The 26403-nt window shown below is 44.8% G+C and overlaps 1 protein-coding gene across 1 annotated transcript in view; it reads left to right on the top strand.

Moving 5' to 3' along the window:
* Window positions 1-1774: 1774 nt before the first annotated feature.
* The window catches only part of STON1 (stonin 1), a 53695-nt gene continuing 29066 nt past the window's right edge, over window positions 1775-26403 (top strand). The window contains exon 1 of the mRNA XM_067703028.1: window positions 1775-1880. The gene's annotated coding sequence lies outside the window, so the exon portion shown is untranslated. The remainder of the gene's footprint in view (window positions 1881-26403) is intronic.

The following is a 26403-nucleotide window of genomic DNA, read 5'->3' as shown; positions in this document are numbered from 1 at the left end:
TGAGGCCAGGCTGTCCACAGAGATTTACTGAGTGCCAACTGTATGCCAGGCTCTGGGAATACAAAAGTGAATAGGATACCACTTGCATCAAAATATTCTTTTGCTTAAAAACTTTCATGGATTTCCCATTTCCTGCTTTATGTCTAGTTCCACCTTCTCATCCAAACATTTCCCACCTCTCCTAAGCCTTCCAGCCTTGCCAGCCTCCAAAGCTCTGTGTGCCAGGGCCTGGAATACCCTCTTTTCTCTCCTCTGAGTCTGTTCAGACTCTACTCAAGCCTCCCATCCTGGGGTTGGATATCCCTCCAGTGAATCTTCTCCTTTCATTCTGACTCCCAGTGAGGCAGCCCTGCTTGCGGAAGAGGCTCCGATGTCAAGCGACTTGCCCAGAGTTACCTGCTAGCAAGTGATGGATTAGGGACTAGATGTCACCCTCTAACCTCTCCTCAGATGACAGCTCCCCTTCTCTTCTACATTCTGCAGGCGGCCTCCTGCCCCATCCACACAGCCTGGCCCTTCACTAGGCTATCCCTGTCCTCCTCCTCTTGCGTACTGATGGGCCCTGGAAGGTGGGGTTCCATCTTTACCTTTCATCTTACCCTGTGACCAGGGCTGGTCTCACCTTAGAGGAAAAGAGGAGGCACTCAACAGAGGCTTCAAAAATAATTCTTAGCCAAGATATAGAAGCAACCCAAGTGTCCATCAACAGACAAATGGATAAAGGAGATATGGGGTGTGTGTGTGTGTATATACACACAATGGAATATTACTCATCCATAAAATAGAATGAAATTCTGCCATTTGCAGCAACGTGGATGGACCTACAGAATATTATGTTTAGTGAAATAAGGCAGAGAGAAAGACAAATACTGTATGATATCACTTATAGTGGAATCTAAAAAATAATGCAAACGAATGTATGTAGCAAAACAGAAACAGATTCATGAAAACGGTTATTATCCATTATCTTGTAATAACTTTTTTTTTTTTCCCCGGCACGCGGGCCTCTCACTGTTGTGGTCTCTCCCGTTGCGGAGCACAGGCTCCGGATGTGCAGGCTCAGCGGCCATGGCTCACGGGCCCAGCCGCTCCGCGGCATGTGGGATCTTCCCAGACCGGGCAGGAACCCGTGTCCCCTGCATTGGCAGGCCGACTCTCAACCACTGCGCCACCACGGAAGCCCTTGTAATAACTTTTAATGGGGTATAATCTGTAAAAATACTGAATCACTATGCTGTACACCTGAAACTAATATAAGATTGTAAATCAGCTATACTGTACTTCAATTTTTTAAAAAGGCAAAAAAAAATTCTTCAGTTCTAATCACAAGAGAAAGCCAAGCCCAAAAGCTCAATGAAGCAACGTGGAAACACGACCCCAAGTCGCCTCAACCTCCCGCCGCCCCCCCAGCGTCCCCCCCCATCACCCCACCACCCAGAAAAGACAAGGTCCTAGAGGGGGAGGGTGGTTTCAGACCTGCCAAAGGCCCCAGCTGTCTGCTTCCAGGGGCATCTAAACGTAACTCCCATACCTGCCCCCACCCCGCCCCACTTCTGCTGCAGGGAGCACCCTCTCCCCCCACTTGGGGGCTGGAGACTCCGAAGGAAGACGAGGAGAGAAGAGAATGGAGAATCAGACACCAGAAAAACTTTGGGGGATCCAGGGCGGGGAGGTGTGCTGAGAGAAGCGGGGACGAAGCAGGGGGTGGGGTGGGGCAGGGGCGGGAGAGCCTCTGCGGAGTGGCCACGCCCTCCCCGCCCCTCCAGTCTCGCGCTCCGGGCCCTCCCTCTCCTCCCCCTGTCCTCCCCCTCCTCGTCCTACAGCTTCTCCTCCCCGGGTGGATGGCGGCGGCCAGAGTCGGAGCCCCAGCCGCGCTGCCCGTGAGTGACCGCCCCCAGGGGACAGACGGGGAGGCATGGGAGCCCCCTCTCCGGGGTGGGTTACCCCCGGTTTGCTGGGAAAGTTTGAGAAGGGGGGCCGCAGCCGACGTCGCGGGACGCAGGCATCTCCCGGGCAGGCTGGGTGCGCCGCGCGGTGCCCCTTCTCCCCCTCGCCGCCCTCGCAGCCCCCAGAGGGCAGCGCCCGCACGGGGTGAGCCCCACCCGGCTTCCCGTCTACACCACAGCTCTGGGGCTGCTGCTGTGACCTGGGTCCCGCTCTCAAGAGAAAGAAAACTCAAGCAGGAAAGAAAAGAATCTAGACTCAGCTCCAAGGGGGGGCGGGGGACGGGGACTCGTTCCAGCCCGTGCGGCCCTGGCCTCCCGGCCCAGGGTCACCAGCCCCGGTCCTCCATCCCTCCCCTGGGAGGCTCAGCATCCCCCCACCCCCAGGACTCTCACTTTCCTTGTGTTTTCCTGGCTCCTGTTACTCATGCTGCTACCTTCTCCACCCCCGTCCCCCCCCATCTTTCTCCGGGAGGCTCCTGCCCCACTGGCTGATATCTCCAGCCTGGTGCCCCCTCCAGCCCTAGAAGGCGATGACCCAGGCCAGGGAGCCATAGCCACAGGGGTCTTCACACTTGCCCAAAGATTTCCTGCAGGAAGGACTTTAAGTAGGAGTTGATGTTCGATCCCTTGGCCGCACAAATCATGCCTTGTGTGTCCAAGGGGAAATGAAAATATATTCCTCCTTGGGATTTTACTATTTCTGTTGGACATCTTTTTTTTTTTAACCTCTCTGACTGTGCTTTCTTCCAATAATAATGATATGTCATTTAATTAGCCTTTCTAATTCTGAAAGAAACAGGAAAAAATAATAAAGAAAAAAATAGAGAAAAAGAGTGCTTGCTAACATACTGTGCAGAACCTGATCTTTGGAAAGTAAAGACTTCATTCCATACTTAACTGTTTTAGTGGGAGATGAGAGTTCACTGTAGCTTATTTTCGGACTACCCCAAACAGATTATTGCAGCCTCTCCCAGGCTAGAAGTTTTCATTTGCCTGACATAAACCGCAGTGTTTGTTGGCATTCTCCAGCCTGGCTACTCACCCTGCATTTCTCTTCCCTCCTACTAGCCCTCCTCTCCATCCCTCTCCCAACTCCCCGACTCCCACTTTCTCATAAACAGGAGTTGTGAAAACAAGGCAGTGGAAGAGGCAAAACTGAGCAGGATCGCAAAGAAAAAAACAGCCTCACTTACTTTAATCCTGAGGCTGTTGCTTCAACTTGACTCCGTTTGGGTAGAGGAATGTTTAGTTCACTTGTGTGGTTTTTATGTCTGTTCTCATTAGGGTTGAATCAGTGTTTCCATGACAGCCTTAGTTCTCTGGGTGCTGAGAAGGAGCTTGTTAATTCTCAGATGGGTCTGCTCAAGCCTGGAATCTGGAGGTTTTTGGATTTTTTCTTTTAAGGGGTTGATCGGGCTTGATATTACAAACTTCTGCCCACTCACTCAGAACTGGAGCAGCCGGGGGCAGCCTGAACTGGGGTTTGCTTCCACGTGACCAAGGAGGAAAAAACTTTCCTAAGGAGTGAGCTGTCTGAACAGGACTGTGGGGAGTGTTGAACTTTTATTGTTTTTAGGGAGAATGCCCTTCTCAAGAACGTAAGCCATTCCTGTTTCTATATAAACAATAAATGTTGTTGTCACATATGTCTTAGATCAGCTTCAGAACAACCCGTCAAAACAGGTCAAGGTGTTGAACTATTCAGAAATAAAGATTTTTTAAAAAATGAATTTCATTGGAAAGAAACTTCTTTATTTTAAAAAGGATATAATTCATTTTTCTCTGCTGATTGAGTGGGGTAGTTCCCCATTAGTATGAATTAGTAAGGTTTTACTGTGGTTTCAAAATGTCATTGGTAAGAAAGTGTTGTGACTTCCATTCAAAAAGAAAGCCCTTAAAAGTTTTGAACTTGTTTGGCCCTGGTGCTTAGAAAAACAATGCACTCAGATAAAAATCTTCAGTCTCTTCCTCTTCCTGAGAATTTTAAATAGTGTATTTAATGTCCCAGAAGTCAGCCTCATACTATTTGCAAAGAAATTGCCTTTCTGCCGTGTTCAGCTTTTGTACCACCTCATGGAATCTTGTTAAACTGGGTGGTTTGCCATCATGCACGAGGGTTTGCTGTGCAGCCCCAAATGGCTGCTCTGGATTCTGGGGATGTAATGAAGGCTGGCTGATGGAGCAGGTGGTCTGGACGGTGAGATGAAGGCTGCATCCCCAGTTAGCCAATAGAAAGCAGCCAGCTATCATCTGACGGGTCAGATGAGTTGGAAACAGACGAACAGTGGAACCTGCAGAGGAGAAAGGAGGGAAGGGGTTATTTTTACTTCTTATTTGTTTTAAGAAGTAAACCTAAAGGAATATGATGTGGCCTTTTAAAATCATGTTGTACAAGGATACCAAATTATATAGACATGCTTAGGGTATTTTGTTAATTTTTTTTTTTTTTTTTTTTTTTTTTTGCGGTACATGGGCCTCTCACTGTTGTGGCCTCTCCCGTTGCGGAGCACAGGCTCCGGACGCCCAGGCTCAGTGGCCATGGCTCACAGGCCCAGCCGCTCTGCGGCATGTGGGATCTTCCTGGACCGGGGCACGAACCCGTGTCCCCTGCATTGGCAGGCGGACTCTCAACCACTGCGCCACCAGGGAAGCCCTGTTTTGTTAAAATTTAAAAGCAGGTTATGAAATAGAAAGCATTGTATCTCACTCTTTGAAAATACACCCCCAAAATACTGGAATTGTATGCCTGAAAATGGATGGTGGGATTACAGGTACTTTTGATTTTCTCTGTGCTTGCCTGTATTTCTCAACATTTTTACAATAGTAATAGCTAACATTTATTGAGTATAAAGCACATACATATAGTATTTCATTTTAAAACTCTTTGAGGTAAGTACTAATATTATTCTCATGCTATAAGATTCAGAAACTAGAATCAGAGGGTTGCATAGGTACTATGTGCTAGAATCAAATCTTGAAATCAGGTCAGTGGCCAAAGTCTATTCATATCAATCACTGCTGTCTACCATCTCCATGCACATGTATTATTATTATTATTTTTTAAATTTAATTTATTAATTAATTTATTTATTTATTTATGGCTGTGTTGGGTCTTGGTTGCTGTGCACGGGCTTTCTCTAGTTGCGGCGAGCGGGGGCTACTCTTTGTTGCGGTGCGTGGGTTTCTCATTGCGGTGGCTTCTCTTGTTGGGAGCACGGGCTCTAGGCGCGCGGGCTTCAGTAGTTGTGGCATGTGGGCTCAGTAGTTGTGGCTCATGGGCTCTAGAGCGCAAGCTTAATAGTTGTGGCACACGGGCTTGGTTGCTCCGTGGCATGTGGGATCTTCCCGGACCAGGGCTTGAACCCGTGGCCCCTGCATTCGCAGGCAGATTCTTAACCACTGTGCCACCAGGGAAGTCCAACATGTATTATTATCGTTATTTTAATTATAAGAAAAAATAGAAAAGGAAGGGAAAGTAATTTGTGGTTCAGTAAGAACTGATATTTTGATTAATTGTAAAATACCTCTATCTCCCATCTCTTCCATCTCCCACTGTCACTTCTCTTTGGAAGTCCTTGGGAATTGCTCCAGACTTAGCCAGAGGTAGCTCACCTTCCCTTGGGAGCCAGCTATACCCATGAGAAATAATCCAGAATTCCTCAGACGCTTCCTGGACAACCTGGAATTCCGGGAACCCCATGGGATTCTGGAACAGTCCTGGTAAAAGGCAGAATTTTTTTTGTTTTGTTTTTTGTTTTTTTTGTTTTTTGCAGTACGCGGGCCTCTCACTGTTGTGGACTCTCCTGTTGCGGAGCACAGGCTCCGGACGCGCAGGCTCAGCGGCCATGGCTCACGGGCCCAGCCGCTCCGCGGCATGTGGGATCTTCCCGGACCAGGGCACGAACCCGTGTCCCCTGCATCGGCAGGCGGACTCTCAACCACTGCGCCACCAGGGAAGCCCAAAAGGCAGAATTTTTAAAGACCAGCAAATTATGTCTTCAGAGCCCTACCAGTATGGGTGTTAATTTTTCTTGGCATTGTCAGGGGAGTGAGATGGGTAGGAAGGCCCAGGGAAAGCTGCCAGGCTCCCATTTATCTTATCTACGTGTTATATGGAATGTCAGGATAGGTAGGTCAAGGATTTACCATGGAACAGGAAAGGAAGAGAAAAGTGTATTGCTTCTCGATGTTTATTACTGTGAAAACACAATAATAAACTATTTTTTGGAAGCCTGGCTATGTGGGTGATCCCACGCATTGGCAAGATGAACCAGAGATGGAGATGTTCTGGGGATAGCTCTGGGGAAGAAGCCCACATCCTGTACCACCATGTATCCTCACAGGCAACCAGGCCCCTAGAGGTCACCTTATCCATCCTCTTCCTGGAATATACCTAAAGATGGGCTTTTCTAAAACACTTGGTCATTCAAATAACACACCTTAAGTAGGAGGCTTTATCTCTTTTATTCTTCAAGGAAAAGTTTTCTGAAAGGCTGATGCTTCTAAATCACCTTCTTGTTGAAAAAAAATTGTTAAGAGTCAAGGATCTCTTTCCCACATTATCACACTTGGAACAAAATCCCAGATCTTGTATCTGTTTGACCATATGAGAAATGTCTTTGTGGTCTCAGTGCCAGAAATAGTTCTTGTGAACAACTTGTCTGTTTTGTCTTGTGGGTGCTGTGAATCCTTTAATTGACGTTTCCCATTTCCTATTTGGCCAAAAGGAAGACAGGGCCAACTTAGTGGCCTACTTCTAGCATATGCATAGGACTTTATGGCCTGTACTTCGAATAACTAATAACATTATTATATACCTTCTATTTCCTATGTATACTTGGTTCCACCTTTCTCACCTACTTTACCTTGTTTTGTTTTATTTATCCAATGCATTTTGGAGGCTGCTACTTCTGATACCCCACTCCTTCCTTCTGAGTTCATATCAATGGAAATTTAGAAGTTCTTTCATAGAAGGAAGGCCTTTGGTAAACTTTAAAATATTTATATTGCTGAAAATGTCTTTATTTTGCTCTTATAAATGAGAGTTTGACTGAGTGTGGAATTCTGGACTCATAATTATTTTCCTTCAGTATTTGGAACATATTACATAATTGTCTTCTTTTCGTCTATTGCTACTCGTAAGAATACCAAATAACCTTGGGCAAGTTTCCTAATTTCTCTTAGTCTCCTTGTCTATAAAATAGATAATAGTATCCACTTTAAGGATAATGTATGCAGAATGTTAGAATAGTGCCTGCCATATAAGGAAGCACACAATAATTGTTAGCTATTACAATTACTTTTATATTTTTTCAGAATTTCTTGGCTTTCTTGGATTTTACTAGTTCATATAAATGTTAGTTTGTCTAGTTGCACACAGGCAAAAAATCATGTTGGTATTTTTATTGATTTCATTCAATTTCTATTCCAGAGAACTGACACCTTTACAATATCAGGTCTTCCCATCTTTTCCTTTTATTCAGGTGAAAGATGACTGGTGATTTCCTCCATAACTGTTTTACACAGCTCTTGCTATATTTATTTTGTATAGGTTTTGTTGATGTTATAAATGTCTTTTTTTCTTATTATAATTTCAAATTGATTATTTGCTGGCCCATAGAAACGTTCCTGATTTTTGAATTTTGATCTTGTATCAAGCATCCCAGTTGACTTCTCTTATTAGTTCTAAGAGTCTGTATGTAGATATTCTCGAAATCTCTAGGTAGACAATCACAAAATAATATTTGTCTTTTCTTTTTAATTCCTTATGACCATATCTTTTTCTTATCTTGTTGCATTGGGTAGACCCTCAGTACAGTATTTAATAGTAACAGTGATGGCGAACATCCTTGTCTTCGTACTGTCTTGTAACAAGTGCTTTTAAAATTTCTCCATTAATCGTGAAGTTTGCTTAAATTTCCAGTAGATATTCTTTATTAAATTAAGGATGTTCCCTCTATTAATATTTTTTAATAACTTAAACATTTTATCATGACTGAGTATTGATTTTATGTAATGCCTTAATGTTTTTATGTAAATTATATGAGGTGATATAATTTTCTTTCTTAATATTATAAAGTGATAATATGAGTATATGTAATTACTTTGAGTCATACTCACATATATATATATACACATATACAGATGTGTTCTTTTATTCTATGGGATATCATTTGCTAGTATTTTGTTTAGGATTTTTGCAAATGTTCATAAGTGAAACAATTGGTCTATAATTTTCTTTTTTTAAAAAATATTGTTTGGTATCAAGTTTATATTAGTTCCATGAAATAAGTTGGGAAACTTTTTCTCTTTCATATGTATTTTTCTTAAGCAGTTTGTGAGAGATAAAGACTATTTCTTAGAAGTTTGGTAAAATTCATTGTAAAATCCTCTGCACTGCTTAGTCAGGGTATGTGTGTCAAGTTTTTGACAATGCAGTTTCATAAATGATTATTGATAGATTTGATCTATTTCTTTTTGATCCAGTTTTGATAATTTGTTTGTTTAGATGATCCATTTCATGTGTTCTCAAATTTATTAGCATAAATTTATTCATAATTTTCTTTTATGGTTTTTATAAATATTGACTATGTTTTAAGATATGTTCCCTTTTTAGTTCTTAATATTTTTTTTGTTGTTGTTTTAATTTATTTATTTTATTTATTTTATTTTTGGCTGTGTTGGGTCTTCGTTGCTGCGTGTGGGCTTTCTCTAGTTGTGGCGAGTGGGGGGGGCTACTCTTTGTTGCAGTGCGTGGGCTTATCATTGCAGTGGCTTCTCTTGTTGCTGAGCATGGGCTCTAGGCGCACAACCTTCAGTAGTTGCAGCACGCGGGCTCAGTAGTGGTGGTGCACGGGCTTAGTTGCTCAGCGGCATGTGGGATCTTCCCGGACCAGGGCTCGAACCCGTGTCCCCTGCATTGGCAGGAGGATTCTTAACCATTGCGCCACCAGGGAAGCCCCTTAATATTGTTTATTTGTGCCATCTCTTTTTAAAAATTAATATAGAAGTCTACTTAATTAGTCTTTTGATAGAAGCAGCTTCTTTCTTATCTATACTTTTTGCTTTTCATTTCTTTTTTTTCCTGTTATTTTTATTATTTTTTCTTTCCATTTCTAGCTACTTGAGTTAACTTCTAGCTCATTTATTTTTTGTTTTTCAATAAATGCAGTTTAGAGAATTCCCTGGCGGGCCAATGGTTAGGACTTGGCACTTTCACTGCCATGGCCCGGGTTCAATCCCTGGTCAGGGAACTAAGATCCCGCAAGATGTGTGGCACGGCCAAAAAAATAAATGCATTTTAAAGCTATAAAGTTAGCTCTACATGTTGCTTTAGCCACATCATACAAGTTTTGATATGTGTACTTTCATTACCACTTGGCTCTAGACTTTTTTTTTCTATTATAACTTTTTTTTTAATTGGGGTATAGTTGTTTTGCAATGTTATGTTAGTTTCTACTGTACAGTGAAGTGGAGTTCCCTGTGCTATACAGCAGGTTCTCATTAGTTATCTATTTTATACATATTAGCGTATGTATGTCAATCCCATTTTCATATTTCTTTTATTTTCTTTTTAACCCATGGATTTAATTTTCCATTTTCAACTTTTAAAAAAGCTTTTTCTTAACTTTATTTAAATTATTGTTGATTTCTAATTTAGTTGCATTATGAAAAGACAGCATGGTTTGTATAATAGCAATCCTCTGTGTCCGATTATATAAACAATTTTTCCAAATATTTCATGTGTGGTTTAAAAGAAAAATATATTCCCTGCTTGGTGGCTGTAGCATTCTATATCAATCTAACAGGTCAAACCTATTAACTGTGTTTTTCAAATTTCTCATGTTCTTTCTGATTTTCTTTTGCCTGCTTTCCGAGTTCTCTTCAGTTTCTTGAGAAAGGAATGTTAAAATCTTCCACTCTGTGGATTTGTCAATTTCTCCTTGTAATCCATCAACGTTTATGCAAGTTCACGATTGTTATTTCTCTGGGGTGAATTTATTGTGTTATGTACTGTCCTCTGTTGATGCTTTTGGCATAAATTCTATTTTGCCTGAAATTAATGTTGGTATACCTACTTCCTCTTGGTTATTACTTTTTGTATGTCTTTTTATATCCTTTTATATTAACTTCTCTCTATAATTTTGCCTTAATTGTTAATCTTAGGAACAGTTTTTATGTGTAGCTTCATTTTCATTTTTATTATAACCTGAAAATGTGTCTTTTTAATAATTGAGTTTAAACTTCTACATTCTTTGTAATTTATATGCATTTGACCTCTTTCTGCCGTCTTAAGTTTTTGTTTTTCCTATTTAGCATTTTTTGTTTGCTTCTTTTATACTTCTTTGCATAGTTTTCTTTGGATTGATCATGTTTTATATATTCCTACTTCTGTCAACTGTTTTGAAAGACAAAATTCTATTTGTATTACCTTTTAGTATTCATAAATTTTTAACATGTGCATCCATTGAATCTAAAGTTAATGCAGTGGCCTTAGATGGCTTTAAACCTAATCTGCCTCTCTTCTGATCTTCCTGGTTATTGTGGTCTAGTGGTTTAATCCCACATTGTGTATAGTCCTCTCCCCACCCCTGCAACTAGTCATCATTGTTATTTCCACTTTTTTTTTCTTTTTTACAGTCAAAATTTATTTAACTTTACCAATTTCTTATCTCAACATTGCCTCTTGCATACCATTCTATACTTCTGTGTTCATTTTCTTCATACTAATAATTTTTTCACTGAAGGTCTAGAGTTGTAATACTCCAGTCTTGTGGGTAGTTTTGGTTTTGTTTTGAAATTGTCTTTATTCATGTCCCACTTGAGAGAGAATTTATCAAGGTATAGAATTCTAAGTCGATATTTTCCCCTCAGCGTTTTGTAAATTATTACTCCACTGTCTTTTCATCTCAGTTGTTCCTTATGGGAAATCTCTTTTCGGTCTGCCATTCCTTTGCAGGCAATTTATTTTCTCTCTTGGAGACTTTCAGTCTGATCTTTTTGTCTTTCATGTTGTGCCTTTTCATTATAATGTGTCCAGGGATAGTCTGTTTTTATATATCCTACTTGGAATTCAGTGTGCTCGTTAATCTGAAGACTCATCTCTGTTTTCATATCTAAAGGTTTCTCAGTTGTTTTCTCCACAAATCTATTTTAAAGTAATTATTGAGCACTTATTGTGTATCAGGAATGCTTCCAGGTGCTAGAGATATAGAAATGAGCATAAGAGACAAACACCCCTACCCTGATATTGAGTCCCTCATACTCTGTGTTCTCTCCTTTTGAAATACCCATTAGGCAAATGTTGAACCTTCTCATTTTATCTTCTATGCCTTCTTCGTCTAAGATTTCTCTTTCATACTACAATGGACGCTTGAACAATGCACGAGTTAGGAGTGATGACCCTCTGTGCAACTGAAAATCTGTTTATAACTTATAGTTGGCCCTTCATATATGCAGTTCTTTTGTATCTGCAGTTCCTCCAAGTCCGTGATTCCACATCTCCCAGATTCAACCGTGGACCGTGTAGTACTGTAGTATTTACTGTTGAAAAAAATCTGCGTATAAGTGGACCCTCATGGTTCAAACCCATATTGTTCAAGGGTCAACTATATATATCTCTTTATCTCTCAGCTGTATTCTGAGTGATTTTTTTAGTTCTATTTTCCAGTTTATTAATTTTTTTCAACTGCATTTGGTCTACTGTTCAACCCATCCATTGTTTTTTTTTTTAATTTAATGTCTATATATTTTTATTTCTAGAATTTCTATTTGGTACTTGATATCTACCTGTTCTTTTTTTTTAATATTATCTCTTTGCCTTTTAATTTCTAGTCCTTTTTATGTCTTACAGTATTTTAAACATGTTGTAGTTTTAGATTTTTTGTTATTTCTGCTTTTGAATTTTTTAATTACGATTCATTTTCTCTTGTGTCTTGCATCTTCATTAGGAGTTGTGTTCCATAGAAATCCTATGTACCTCAGGATTGCTAGCATAGCACTATAAAGTGATTTCACATTTGTTCCTGCTGATCCTCTCTGGGTTTTACCCATTCCAAATTAGCCTTTTTGTTAATGTCTTGGCGTACAGGCCCTGTATAACCTGAAAGTATGCATTTAAACCTTGTTCCTGCATTGTGCTGTAAGCCTGGATTTCAAATTTTTTTAGGTCACTCGTTTTCTACTCTTTGCCCAAGCAGATGACAAGCTTTCTTACGGTTTTCCTCAGATTGGCAAGTGATGTTCCTCTCGAACTCTTTCACTTATGAAGTAGGCCTTTATGACCTCCAGCCTTATGTAATTGCTTCACTGACAGCTCCTGGCATCAGGTGGCCATCAGGTGGACTCCCCCCACTGCATGCATGTCATTAAAGTCTCAGCCGCCAGCCATTTAGGCCTCTAACTGGTCTGGATGGTTCCATGAGGCCCTTAGCTTCAGCTTCCACTGACTGATCTGCTTTGACTTCCCTCCTTATTTCTGGTATCTGGAGATTTCTGTTTTATCTATGTTTTATGTGGTAATATTTGTTGTTACAGCTTTGTTCAGTGTTTTGAAGTGTTTGGATTGGAAGGCGTAATTTCTTATGTCAACTCAACCTGTCATATTGACTGAAGTTTTTAACTACTGATTTTAAAGTTTTTATGTAAAGTAGAATACAAGTAAGTAAATGCATCTACGTTAGCCCCTGGATGTGAAATCCGCTGCTACTGAATGAATGCAGCAGAGAAGAGGCCCTAACAGTACAGTGTGCTAACACCAGCATCACAGGGGGACTCTGCACTGTGGGATGGTGTCTCACTCAACATCTGGCCACATGTTCTTAGTCCAGAAGGGATCTGAATTTCCTCAGCACCGTTCCAGTCCCCAAATGCTGTCCTTTAGATTCTTTATAGTAGATTAAAACCTTCTCACAATCAACCAGCATCCTAACTCATACCGATGTTGAGAAGAAAAGCCTTTATGGAGAGGTTCCTGTTCCCTTTGGTCATGGAGATGATGTTCTCTCTCCCCTGACATGTGTGTTTACTTGTGTCTCTAACAGTGCAGAGAGGTTTACATTGAAAAATTGATTCTTTACTTGTGGCTGATAGCATCTCTGGGAATGTTGATCGAGATCAGCAGAGCTTGTTTATAATGTTTAAAGAAATCTATATAGACATATCTTTCCCATAGCTCCCAACAAATTCTGTTATTTTAAGGAAACCAAAGCAGCAGTCATCTTTGGCCTTCTTCTCTGGCCCTCACATCTATGTGGTAATGGAAAAGAAATGGACTTAGGAGTCAAGCAAATCTGGGGTTGAATCCAAGCTTTGCCACTAACTTAGATGTGTGGCTCACTGGGTTCAGGCTGCTATAACAAAATACCGCAGACCAGGTGGCTTATTAACAATAGAGATTTATTTCTCACAGTTCTAGAGACTAGAAGTCCAAGATCAGGGTGCTGGCATGGTTCTGGTGAGAACCCTCTTCCAGGCTGCAGATGGCCAACTTCTGTCTGTGTGACTGCATGGTAGAAGGGGTGAGCTAGCTCTCTGAGGCTTCATTTATAAGAATCCCCATCATGAGGGCTCCACTTCCATGACCTAACCACCTTCCAAAGGCCCTACCTCCTAATACCATCACCTTGGAGGTTAGGATTTTGACATGTGAATTTTGGGGAGACACAAACATTCAGACCATAGCAGTGGCTTTGGGCAAGTTACTTAACATCTCTGGGGCCAAGTTTCCTTTTCCATAAAACAGTGATAATAAAACCTACCTCAAAAGGTTGTTCTGAAGATTAAGTGAGATAACAGGGAATAACATGGGCCACGTGCTTGGCATATGTTAATGCTCACAAATGTTAGTTTCCTCCCATCATCTCCCTTCCCCTGCATTGGTTCTTCTGAACCAGGATTGTGCTTCAGAAGTTCTAATCAGAGAGACCTCTGGGGAGAGGCCATGGGTACGTCTCCCAATATATTATATTTTCTTGGTAATCAGTTTAGATTTCTCTTGGACGAATTTCCACCATTTTTATTTTGCATCTGTACCACTTCTTCATAGCCCTCCCAGCCTATGGATCAAGCTTTCTATAGAATAACTATGTTATTACTTAAGAACCATGCCTCTCTTAACCAGGAATATCTCTTTGCTTTATTTGTTGGTGCTTCTGTTCTTTAAGGAGATAAAAAACCTTCCATTTCATTTTAGAATATAACCTTTTAAATGCAAAGACCTCAGAGAGCGTACATAAATAACAGAACTACTTCTGGGACTAGGTTTTCCCAAGAGACATCATGAAGGCCCTGAGTGATTGAGGGGTAGATGGGGTTAGGGAATTGACAAAGAAGAGGCAGCCATAGTGGATAGAAGAACCGAAGGTATTTCTTAAGGATTTCACAAGATGTAAAATCGGCCTATTTTACAACAATCATTTATCCAGGCCTGTGGAATCTGTACTTGGCCCAGAGCTTTTTTATGTGTCTTATCAGAAATAATAATAATGATAGTTATGACTGTTCTTAAGTAGAGGAAAAGGACATCATGAAAACAGAACATAACTGGAATTATGGATATGCTTCCATATAAATGTCTGTGGCTCAGAGCACAAAAATAACTTTTCTTGCAGAGCTAAGCCAGGAGTTTCATGGAAGCGGCATTGAGAATCTAATTTAAAACAGCCGTGGCCCAGAACTTCAGAGCTGGGGCTGGCACATTGGCCTCTGTTCATCACTTTGAATGTTTTTTGGTTTTTTTTCCCCCTAGCTCATGATAACTCATATTCAGGCCAATTTGGAGGCCCTAGAAAATGGTAATTGATGCCATCAACCTTGCTTTTGTTGGCCTCAGTTTACCGTTAATACAAACATAGAGAAATGTTTTAATCTCAGATTTTTACAACTGAGAACCCCGCCCCCCTCCTCCCGCTGTGCAGCTCCAGGCCTGTTGCTAGTTTGTGGCTTGAAGCAGAACCTTGTAAACTTTGTGAAAGTCCCTGGCTAGTCGTGACTGCAGTGGAAGGTGCCTAGTTGGGGTCATTCTAGGTAGCACACGGGCGGTCAGGTGTTCCTGATTCTCAGAAAAATTATCGTGGGGGAGGGTGGGGAATAGCAGTCAGGCTTTCCTAGGAACTGGGTGATAATCTGAGAATCTTCCAATTCCAAGAAGGCTCAGACCTTCCTAGATGAACATTTTTCCCTCATAAGGAAGGAAATTATTTTAGGGTTTCCACCTCATCCTCCCTTCATTCGTCTTTGACTCTGAACTCCCAGTGAGGATGGCCCTGTACCGCACCTGATGGGGTACCCGGCTTGAGACAGCCCCCTGCTTGTTGAGATGTGCCTCATCCCCACCCACACGTTCCCCACTCCAGCCAGATGCTCCTACTTACCCACTCACACGTGCCCATCCGCATGCTCACATAGGCTCTCACCGGCTCTGGGTGGAACCTGGCTGCAAAGTCCCCCACTTGTGGCATGCTTGCTGTTGGTCTGGCCGGAGGGGACGCCTTTCCCAGATCCTCACAAGGGCGCAGTGTGGGCCCCGCAACTGCATCGTGCCTACAGAGACCCGCAGAATCTCACCACCTGAGACAGGTGCTGGCTCCTTCATTGGTTTCCTAGTCTGTCTGTGCTCTTCATCCTCTGTTCCTGTGGAGAACTGGATCCTTTAATCCCATCCCTCCTGGAACTTTTCTGTTTGTCCTATTTCTGACTTGTTGCCTTGCTCTGACCTGACTTATTCATGCTTCTGGGACCCGACCGTACTTTGTTTAGGGCTTGTCCATCCCCATCCCCTTTTGGTAGATGTGGTTCATGCAAGCAGCCATCACTTATGGAACAGCTGCTCTGTCTGAGGCTCCTGCACACCACGACTTGTGGTGACGCTACAGCCAACATCACTTTTCTGGTGCCACCACGTCACTGTGGAGAATGATGAAGGTGATGTGGTTCTGCACAGTTTTGCGGAAATTGCCCCAGGCCACGAGAGAGGTACGGGAAAACAATCTCTTCTCTTTTCTAATATTTCAGCCTTTAAAACTACGTGTGTGTAGGCTGGAACCATCAGGTTCAACCCTGGTTTCTTTCCTGGATTCCTGCCAGAGCTTCCTGTCTGGTTTTCCTGCCTCTGGCCTCACCCCTTGCACTCCATCCTCCACCGTCAGAACTTTCTAAAATTCTTATCTGATCCTGTTTATTCTCTCTCTCAATTCTTTCACTGAATCCTGTTGCCTTTAGGATAAAATCAAACTACTCAGCATGCTACAGCAGGGCTTCTGCACCTTACTCACCCGTCTGCCTCTTTTGCTGTGTCACCCGCACGAACTCCTGGCCTCAGCCACGCCCGTCTACCTGCAGCAGCAGCCCCTCCCTGGGTTTACACACACACTCGCCTCTCTCCACTCTGTTCTGCCTGATCAACTTATACCATCCTTCAGGATTCATCTCAGAAGCCCACTCTTCCTGAGGCCTTTTCAAACCACCAGAACCAGCAGCTTTATTCCTATCAAAATTATGGACATTACCACCCTCTCTGGCACCAATCTTAATGAAGCATGTGGCTTAATTAAGTACTGCAGTGCCCTGCCTTGGGCTTTATCACATTAACATAACATTTGAGAATTGTCCCTGCTAGACAGAGACTGCCCTGGGGTCACAGACTGTGCCTTTTTCACTTGCACCAGTGCACAGCATAGTGTTAAGGGTGCTCAGTTATCATATTGTTGAGTGAATGTGAGCATGCATGAAAGAATTAACTAATTCACACACACACACACACACACACTGCGTGTGCACACACACAGCAGGATGTAGATCTGTATGGAAACTTACTTCAACTCTTACTGGGATATTTACAAAGCACATAGTAGGTGCTCAGTGAATATCTGTTGAGTCAAAGAAAGAATGAATGCACATACACACAGACTATGGAAAATTTACTCCAAAATGTACCCTGAGCTGCAGTGTAGCCTCGCTTCCTCTAACTGCAGTAGAGAGAATGTGGGACTGGAAAACCAGAGATTAGAGTTCACGTTCATCTTCCTGACTACGTTAGCTGTGTGCCTCGCTTTACCTAGTTGGACCTCTGTTTCCTCATCTGTCAAATGAGTTGTTAGAAAAGATATTTAATGCTTATTGAACATTCTAGCTTCAATATTTATCAGAAGGCTTAAAGTCAAATGACCAGCTGCTTTCCATTAAGTGGCATGAATTTGGGACTTATATTTTTTGGCCTCATCACGGAGCATGTTCATGACAAGCCCTGGGAACCGGGCAGAACAGCAAAACCGAGCCCACGAGATGGACCAGAGTTTGCCCAAACTATGGCAGAAGGCCAAGACCTAGTTATAAAGCAAATACAGAGCTAGGGGTTGTGGCCGGGATGGGATGCCCTGAGCACGGCAGGGGCAGCCGTCAGCGTCTGATGGCAGTCTGAGGTCAGAGGTGGCTGGAGATAACCAGGAAAGAAGCCCTGACAGGGAATGGATAGCGTGCTTTCAGGGGTGTGCTGAAAATGTGCCCCTCGCTGGAGAGTCAGGAAAACCCAGTATAAGTCATCAAGACCAGCCGTCTTATGTTGTCTGAAGAATGAGTAGGTGAAAAAGTGTTTAGGCTTAGTCTGTGTCCCTGCCAGAGCATGGATGGAAGCCAGGAGGAGGTTAATTGGGGGTTAATAGGAGGGAGAAAAGTTTAATTCTGTCCAAGTGGTAATGAGATGAACTCACTTATAAAGTAACGAGGTCTCCATCACTGCAAGAGTTTCCACAGCAGCTGCGTAATTCCTCAGCCGAGATGTGGTGTTAAAGATTCCCCGTTTGTGAAGGTCGGACTGGAGGATGTTTAAAGCTTTTCTTTTTCTGATTCTAAGAGAGGCTTTGCTTCTCACGTCTTCCCCAAATCTTGTTTAGGGAAACACTTCCGGATTTCATAGCCCTTCCTTTTGTGACGTGATCCCAGCACACCCCACTGTGATCAGCTTGTGACCAGCCTTTTTTGGGAACTCTTTGGTGTTCGAATGTCCCCCTTAAAGTGGAGCACCCTGGACGGGACCTCCTGTTTCAGGACGTGGCTTGGCCAGGGCCTCTCCAGGGACATTCCACAATTATGACAGGTAGTGGACCTCTTAATTTCTCATCTACCTCCTCGCTCTGTGCTGAGCTGTAAGAGGGAACAGCAGTGAGCCTCGGCTTCTGGTGTGTTCTGCGCCACCTCAGGTGATGCACAGACTTCATTTCCTTCCACCTCAGAGGTGGATTTCAGATGTCTCTGTGGTAAATCTGCTCATCTGGACGCTGACTCTCAGGCTTGGGGGAAACTTTCTGTACTGGGATCTTCCATGGCATTCCATTCCTACCTTCTCAAGAGCCTCACATCTCACCCCAAATGCTTTCTCTCTCTGGTGTTTGTTTCCTTTCCCCTTTCTTTTTTCTTCTGCATTTCTTCTTTCCTGCTGAGTACTATGACATTTCCACTTGCGCAATGTTTTTCTTTTCAAATTCTTTGCCCTCCTTGTATCCTGGTGAATAAGAATGCGGGTGGCTTGTCCGCTCCATTGTGCATATGAAGAAAAATGCCCAGACAAGTTAAGTGATGTGCTTAATTTACTGGCAGAGCCATAGAGGCTGGAACCGGGTTTCCTGACTTCCGTCCCAGCCGCTGTCCTGTCCCAGAGGTCACACTGCATTTGCTAATAGCACTGTAGTCAAAAAGAGCATCAAGTATTTCTCTGTGTGTGTGCTCACTGTACCAAAAGAACTTACCCAGGGACCAATCCCAGGCTTTAGAGACTCAGTCTGTGAGCACACTGAAATAAACTAACAAGAATGACAAGAGCTAAAGAACTTATGGAGGGCTTCATATTTTTCAAAGAAACTTGCAGTGCTGTCACCTTATGTGATGCTCCCCAAAGCCCCTCGAGGTGGAAGACCCCAGGTGAGCCTCATTTGGCAGGCCAAGGTCACAGGTAGAGTCCAGGCGTGAGCTGTTGGGGAGGAGCCCCTGAGCAGACACCCTGGCTCCTGGTCCACAAATCTTCCATGTGTTTGTGCTTCTGGAAAATCAGGGAAAGGGGAAGAGTTGTTTCCATCTGGTACCAAAGGCAGTGGAGACCCTGGGGGCAACCTAGGGTTCTGGGTTTGGCAGTTGGCCCAGGAAGTGGCCTCATGCTATGTTTGGAGGTGGGACCTGGGCCAGGGGGCTGGGGCGGGGGTAGGGGGTCCGGCTGTGGCCCTGGAGGTCAGGCCGACTCCATCCGAGTGGGTTGGGAGAATATAAGGCCAGGTGGGAGGAAGCGTGCAGGCTGGGGTGTCGGTAGTTAAGATGTGGGGAAAGGCGTGGCTTTCTAGGATCTGGTAGGTATGCTAGCTGGGGGTTCCAGAGTGTGAAGAGCGACCCGCTTTCACCCAATGTGGGTCTTGTTGCAATCTTGTGTTATTCGGCCACTTATTCAGCAGTGTCAGCAAGCACCTACTGAACGTAAGTAGATCTCTTACATAGTTACGGCTTTTCTCATGAAGACCTCATACATGTGTGCGTTTGTATCTGTATCTACCTATAGCTATCTACATATCTCTCTAGATCTCACATATATTTATTCTTATTAATGCACATAAACAAACCATGGGGATACATAGTATTTTCCTCCATTCATGGGTTAGGAAACTAAGGCCCAGACAGGGTAATTGGTTTGTCCAAATTCCTATAGTTACTTAGAAACTGAGCCAAGTCCCAAATCCATGTTTTCTGAGTTCTTTTGCTGGTACTTGTAACTGCTTTCCACATGGTAAGCAGTTCCTAACCTTCAAGGTGTAAGTATGCTTTGAAGAGAAATAGAGAAAAACACCTTCGTGGTTATTACCCAGGGTTTCACTTTATCTTTAGAGGCTGGAAAACCTAAATGCAGAGTTGGAATGCAATCTGAGCCCTTTTTACTAAACCCTCAAATGGGCATTTGTAGAGGTGGCATTCACTCTTTAAGTCAACCAGGTACAAGTCCTCTTCTTCGATTTGGAGTTAATGTCTGTGCTCTGGCGCCTCCTGACCTGTGTCGGGCTCCCTAGTTGAATGGCCAAATGGAGCAGTGCAGCAGGAAGAATAGACTGGTTTCCTTGGTGAAGTGGTTACGGGTGAGAGGGCTGGGGTCATCGTGCCACCAATCTGGGTCCTTCTGCAGTGAAGCAAGTTCCGTATCCCAAAGCTCCCAGGGCTGGAATATGCAACTCAGCTCACAGCTCAGGTCTCCTTCCCTACCGCCATGGCCTGCTCCATGACCATGGGCTGAGCCCCTCTAAGCCCTGCGCCTGCCCCTGTAAAGGGCACATGAAGTTCTACTGCCCTGAGCCCTGGGATTTGGTCCCAACAAACTGAGCAAGGCTGACTCCTGACGGTGAAGCCCCTGCGAAGGCTGCCTAGGTCAGGTGGGTGCTTCGCTGGAGACTGAGCTTCCTGGGAAGCCTGGGCCTGGCCATGAATTTTCTTTCTCCTGTCAGAATGTTCTTCTGGCCCGCCTCCCCACCCCTTTTCCTTTCCAGCCAGAAGCAGCTGTTCTCCTGTGCTTTCATTGGCACAGTTCTTGCCCTACAGGTAGCCTGTAAGAAACTCTGGGAGGAGTCAGAACCTGGCTTCAGCATCAGGTACCTTCTTCACTCATTCACCACACATTGGACCTATCAGTCTGTGCCAGGGCAAGGCACCCAGCCCTGAATAAGATCCTGCCAGTCCCTGCCCTGGGGTTGCTCCAGCCTAGAATGGAGACCCTAGGAGATACCCAGCCCCCTGTGACAAGTGCTATTGCGAACTCCTGGCCAGTCACCTACTCTGGGGGTTAGTGTCCTGGTGCTCTTGTTTCTGTCACACTCTCCGGACCCCGACATCTACCTTGGGAGCCTTGCTCTGCTGCCCTAGAGCCGCATCGTCCTTGCTCCAGTTGTCTGTAGCTGCAGAAAATCACTCCAAAGCGTAGAGGTTTTCATCGATGGATGAATGGATAAACAGAATTTGGTATACACATACAATGGAATGTCTTTCAGCCCGAAAAAGGAAGGAAGTTCTGGCACATGCTTCAACATGGATAAACCTTGAAGGCATAATGCTAAGTGAAATAAGCCTTTTGTGACAAGAGGACAAACGTTGTATGATTCCACTCATATGAGGTACTTAGAGTCATCAGATCCATAGAGGCAGAAAGTAGAATGGTGGTTGCCAGGGGCGGGGGTGGGGGGCATGGGAAGGCAGTGTTGAATGGGCACAGAGTTTCAGTTTGGGAAGATGAAAACGTTCTGGACATGGATGGTGGTTGCTCAACGATGTCAGTGTACTTAGTGTCACAGAACCGTACACTTAGAAATGGTTAAAAGGGTAAATTTTATGTTTATGTGTATTTTACCACAAAAAATGTAGAGGCTTAAAACCACAATTTAGTATTCTCTCTCCTGGTTTGTGGGTTCCCTGGACTCAGCTGGGTGGTTTTTGGTTAGGGTCTGTCATGTTGTGGTCAGATGGTGATGGGGGCTGGAATCACTGAAAGCCCAGGGGCTGGATGTCCAAGATGGCGCCTCAGCGTGGCTCCTGCATGGCCTGGGCTTCTTATGTGGTGGCTCAGGGCTCCAACAAGCAGGAAATGGCAGCTTCTGCGTCAGCTCAGGCCCAGAGTTGTCACAATGTCACTTCTGCCACATTGTATTGGTCAGAGGAGCAAAAGGCCCACCCAGATTCAAGGGGAGGGGAAAGAGAGCCCCCTCTCAGTGGGGGAGGGACAAGGTGACCTTTCAGAAGGGCATTAGGTGGGCGATATTGCAGTGGCCATCTTTGGAAGACTTGCAGCCTGGGCATGGTTGCAGGAGTCCTAAGGTATTTAGGTAGGAAGGGGTCTTCAGGGAGGCACATACTTCTCTGCAGACTCCTTTTTAGGAGAATTCATCTTCATAACTTGTTAGAGTTCGAAGGGCCCTTGAAACCACTTGCTAGCAGGGACTTGTTTTAAATTACAGAGCAGAGGGAAGCAGAGCTGGAACCAAACCTCCCAAACACTGGCCTCCTGGCTCCTAGGTTGGGCAAGCAGCTGTGGAGACTGTTAGCAGTAGTACAAAGATCTGGTGGAGAGATGGGTGTGGCGGGAGAGCAGAGCCCTGGGTGGTGTCCACTGGTGACCCAACATCTTAGAGGCTGGGTGAGCCCCTTGCTGTGCTGGCTGGTTCTCGCAGGAGCACATGGGCCTCGCTGGGCAGGGCTATGCAGAGGCACCTGGGGCGCTTTGTGAGGATGTTGGAAGTTACTCATTTACATGAAGACTCTGAGTCAGGATGAAGGATGTCACTCTGCTATAGGCTCAAGTGCCCAGGTTGAGACTTAGAGACCCCTAAGTTTCAATATAAGCCAACACCCATGGCTGAGAGTGTCATATGACAATTCCATTCATTCATATCCACTCACACATTTCTGATCAGACTTTGCTCTAAGTGCAAACTTCTTTGTAAAGCCTTTAATGGCCTTCGAAATGTGATAAAATTAACAAATATTTTGCACACGCTCCCTTTGGACTTAGAGACACAAGTATTAGTTTTGTGTGTGATATCTGCATTTGAGACTCAGAGCCCAATAAATGTTGATCTATACTTGGTTTGTAAATAGGACCTCACTAAAGGATTTTTAAAGATCTTTCCCTATTCTCGGAATTGCTCAAGTTTTGCGTATTTGTACACACGTACATTCATGGCATTCCTGACAGTGGTGAGAATCGAAACAAACGTGCTGTGCCCTCTGTACGTCAGTGCTTCCCGCCTCTGCATTCCCACTGATGTGGACATCGCTAGGTGAGCTTGGTGGTCAGCAGTAGCCTCGGACTAGCCACGGATAAACCAAAATGCATTTGATTTGGAGAACGCAAACAGCCCTGATCACCTCTGAGGTCATCTCCGTGGCTCGTGGCCCAGTTTGGGCAGCCAGAGAGGAGACCTGCCAGAGCGATGTTCAGGGTGTGTGTGACTGGATTTTGTGTCTGCGTAGTGGAGTGAATGCAGCCAGCTGGGAGAAATTCCCTTATGCTGGTGTCAGCTGGCATGTGATGCAAATGCACAGACACATGGGCAGAGGGTATGATCACTGTTGCCTGATCTGCTGCCCCTGGTCTCTGCCCAAGCTGATGCCGCCTCCCCAGGAAGCCTCTTGCCCTTGAGCCGGGACTTTCCTCTCCAAACCTCCCAGTGCACATTAGTGCAGGAGAGTGGGCACATTCTGCCTGTCATTTGTGGCTTTCTCTGGTCTTTCCTTCCAGGTTGTAAGTACCTTAGTGTTGTTGAACACAAGTTCATGTGCCCAACACACAGTGAAGCCAAACAAAAGAAAACATTGGAGTTTGGAGGGGAGAAAGGTTTATTGCAAGGGCCATACAAGGAGGACGGGGCGTCTCATGCTCAGAAGACCTGAACTCCCCGACGGGTTTCAGGGAAACTTTTTTTTTTTTTTGCGGTATGCGGGCCTCTCACTGTTCTGGCCTCTCCTGCTGCGGAGCACAGGCTCCGGACGCGCAGGCTCAGCGGCCATGGCTCTCGGGCCCAGCCGCTCCGCGGCATGTGGGATCTTCCCGGATCGGGGCATGAACCCGTGTCCCCTGCATCGGCAGGTGGACTCTCAACCACTGCGCCACCAGGGAAGCCCTCAGGGAAACATTTTTAAAGGCGAGGTGAGGGAAGGGAGTCACAGGGTGTGTGATCAGCTCCTGCACAGTTCTCTCTTTGGTTGTTGGTGAAGTGACAGAACAGTGTCATAGGGGTTAACACTATCAATCCTCAAGCTCTAGTAGGTCTGGGGACCATGTGCTCATGGTCATTAAGTAGTTAACTTCTTCCATTTGGTGGGGGTTTTAGCAACTGTAAAACAACTCAGGAAATGTGCATTAGATACAGTTATCTAGGTACTTCAGGGAGGAACTGTGATTCTGTGACTGCCATATGACTGACTTACTGTTTCAATTGTTACCAGTTCTTCTGGCCCAACTGCTACTTTTGTCACTACCTGTTCACATCCTTTCCATCATTAATTCTTGAACCAGGCTTCTGTGACCCCGGGGAGGCCTGGGAGACTACAGCTTTTATACAAACAAGAGGCAGGCAGAGGACATGGCAGGAGGGGTCGGTTGCAGGAAGGCCCCATAGGTTACATTAGGAGCAGGAATCCATAGTAATAACAGCCTCTACTTATGATCTCCCCCGCCACCTGCCGTTTTATAGATGCACGTACTTAGTTTGTTCTGGCTGCCATAACAGGACACTACACTACACACTGGGTGGCTTCAACAACAGAAGTGTATTTCTTACAGTTCTGGAGGCTGGAAGTCCGAGATCAAAGTGTCGGCAGGTTGGGTTTCCTCTGAGGCCTTTCTCCTTGGCTTGGGGACAGCTGCCTTCTCTCTGTGTCCTCATATGGCTTTTTCTTTGTGTGTTCGAATCCCTGATGTCTGTGTGTCCAGATCACTTCCTGTAAGGACACCATTCAGATTGCCTCAGGGCTTACCCCAATGGCCTCACTTTAACTTAATTACCTCTGTAAAAACCGTTTCTCTAAATACAGTCACATTGGGAGGTACTGGGGGTTAGGAATGACTTTGGGGGGGGATATAGTTCAGCCCCAAACAAATCCTAAAAGTTAACAATTACCATCCCTGTTTCGAGCCTGGGGAAACTGAGGCTCAGGGAATTAAAGTAACTTGCCCCAGGTCACACAGGTAGTCAGTGGCAGGACTGGGATTCACAGTCTAAACCCTTCTTTCCCCACCTGACGACCAGTGACTCAGGTCTTAATCTGTGGTCTGCAGTGTGCTCCACGCAGGATCCAACACTCAGAAGACATAGTCACTTATTCACTGAATGAATGAGCAGGGTGTGTGGGACAAGAATTTGTACCAGAATGTTTGGCAGACGTTCCGCAAAGTCCAGCACCCAAGGGTCGAGATCCTGCATCTCTTTTGGCATATGATGGTCCTTAACTTCTCGTACAAGCTATTCCAATCTGAACGCAGTATGATTAGTGTGTCAGAAGGAATCACATTTTAAAGTGTTAATTAGCCTTTCTGGGCCATTTAGCTACTGCCTCCTCTCAAAATACTAAAAGCAATTACATGGTAATTAAGAAAAATGACCAATTTTCATAGCAAAGTGGTTGCCTTTGGTTTTCCCCCCACTAAATATTGAAGTCCAGAGAGAGACTCTCTTTATAGTTCTTTAAAATACCAGGACTTTCTGCTTATCTTCAGGAGGTCCCGTGGGCCTGGGGGGTGGGGGGGAAGAGAAAAAGGAGGAGATTTGCATATTTAAGATGTGTGATCTGAGCCAACGCCCCTGCAGCTACAGCTAACTATATCCCACATCTTTTTCATGGATTCCTTTGAGAACTCAGAATCCAAATCCAGGAGCTGCCATCTAATAATAACCACAGGGCCCCCCACCCAGCCCTGCCCTGGGGGCCCCTATGGAGATAATGCCCTCGCTCCTGAGCAACCCACGGGACATAAATACCAACAGGCAGTCCTGAAAGCGGGCCTTTGAAAGCGGGCCTTATTTGCGCAGGCCCTTGCCTGCACGCTGTCCCTGGCCCCGGGTGGGCTGGATTTTTCAGAGAGTGAGAGGCCCTGGGGCCCTTTTGTGCTCCAGAGACTAGGAGGTAGGTAAGGTATGAAGAGGCGGGCAGTTATAAGGCTGCCAGAAATCAGTCCACCCAGGAAACAACACAGCCCCAGAGTTGCAGAAACCCAGGAACTGGAGCGGCGGGGCAGGGGAGGTGGCCAAGATATAGCCCAGACTCTGCCCATGGACCCCCAGGACCCGTGCTCCCTTTGCTTCCAGACTGGCCTCACTCCCACCCCTGTCACCGTTGACCTAATCACCAGACCTGAAGGTCGTCTGTCCGTCTCTATTTTCCTGCCCCTTGCAGCTCTTCAAGGTCCCATGAAGACCCGCTTTCTGCCTTTTGGGTCCCTGCGCCTCCTGCTTTTACCTTGGCCTCTTGGGCGTGTCTTCCTTTCTCCTTTTCTTTTCCTCCTGTAAAGCCTCCCAGTCCTCAGCTTTGGGCACCCTGTGGCCTCTCCCTTTCTCTCCTGCGTTCAACTCTCACTTACCCAAAAAAGACCCCCAATTCTACATGTACTGCCGCCTGTTTTCTCTCCAGGTACCATCCCGTGTTTCAGGCTCCTTGCTGGGTGTTTCCACTTGGATGTACTTCAGACTTGACCGACGTGTGTAGACGCGGCTCCTCTTCCTGCCTGTACTATGTCTCTACTTTTCCAAGTGCCAGACTTCCCCTTTCCCATGTTTTCTAGATCACATTTGGTGTCCGAGTTCTGTCAAGTCTTTTAAAATATCCCCCCCCCCAAAAATAAAATAAAATATTCCCTTATTGCCCTCTCTACTATTCTTTTTTTTTTTTGAGTTAGATCTGTATTTATCAAACTGGAGGGATATCCATAATATATTATTAAGCAGAT

This window comes from Pseudorca crassidens, chromosome 14 (genome assembly GCF_039906515.1).
Source record: "Pseudorca crassidens isolate mPseCra1 chromosome 14, mPseCra1.hap1, whole genome shotgun sequence".
Lineage (NCBI taxonomy): Eukaryota > Metazoa > Chordata > Mammalia > Artiodactyla > Delphinidae > Pseudorca > Pseudorca crassidens.
The sequence above is the reverse complement of the archived record's forward strand: the minus strand, read 5'-3'. Positions and strand labels throughout refer to the sequence as shown.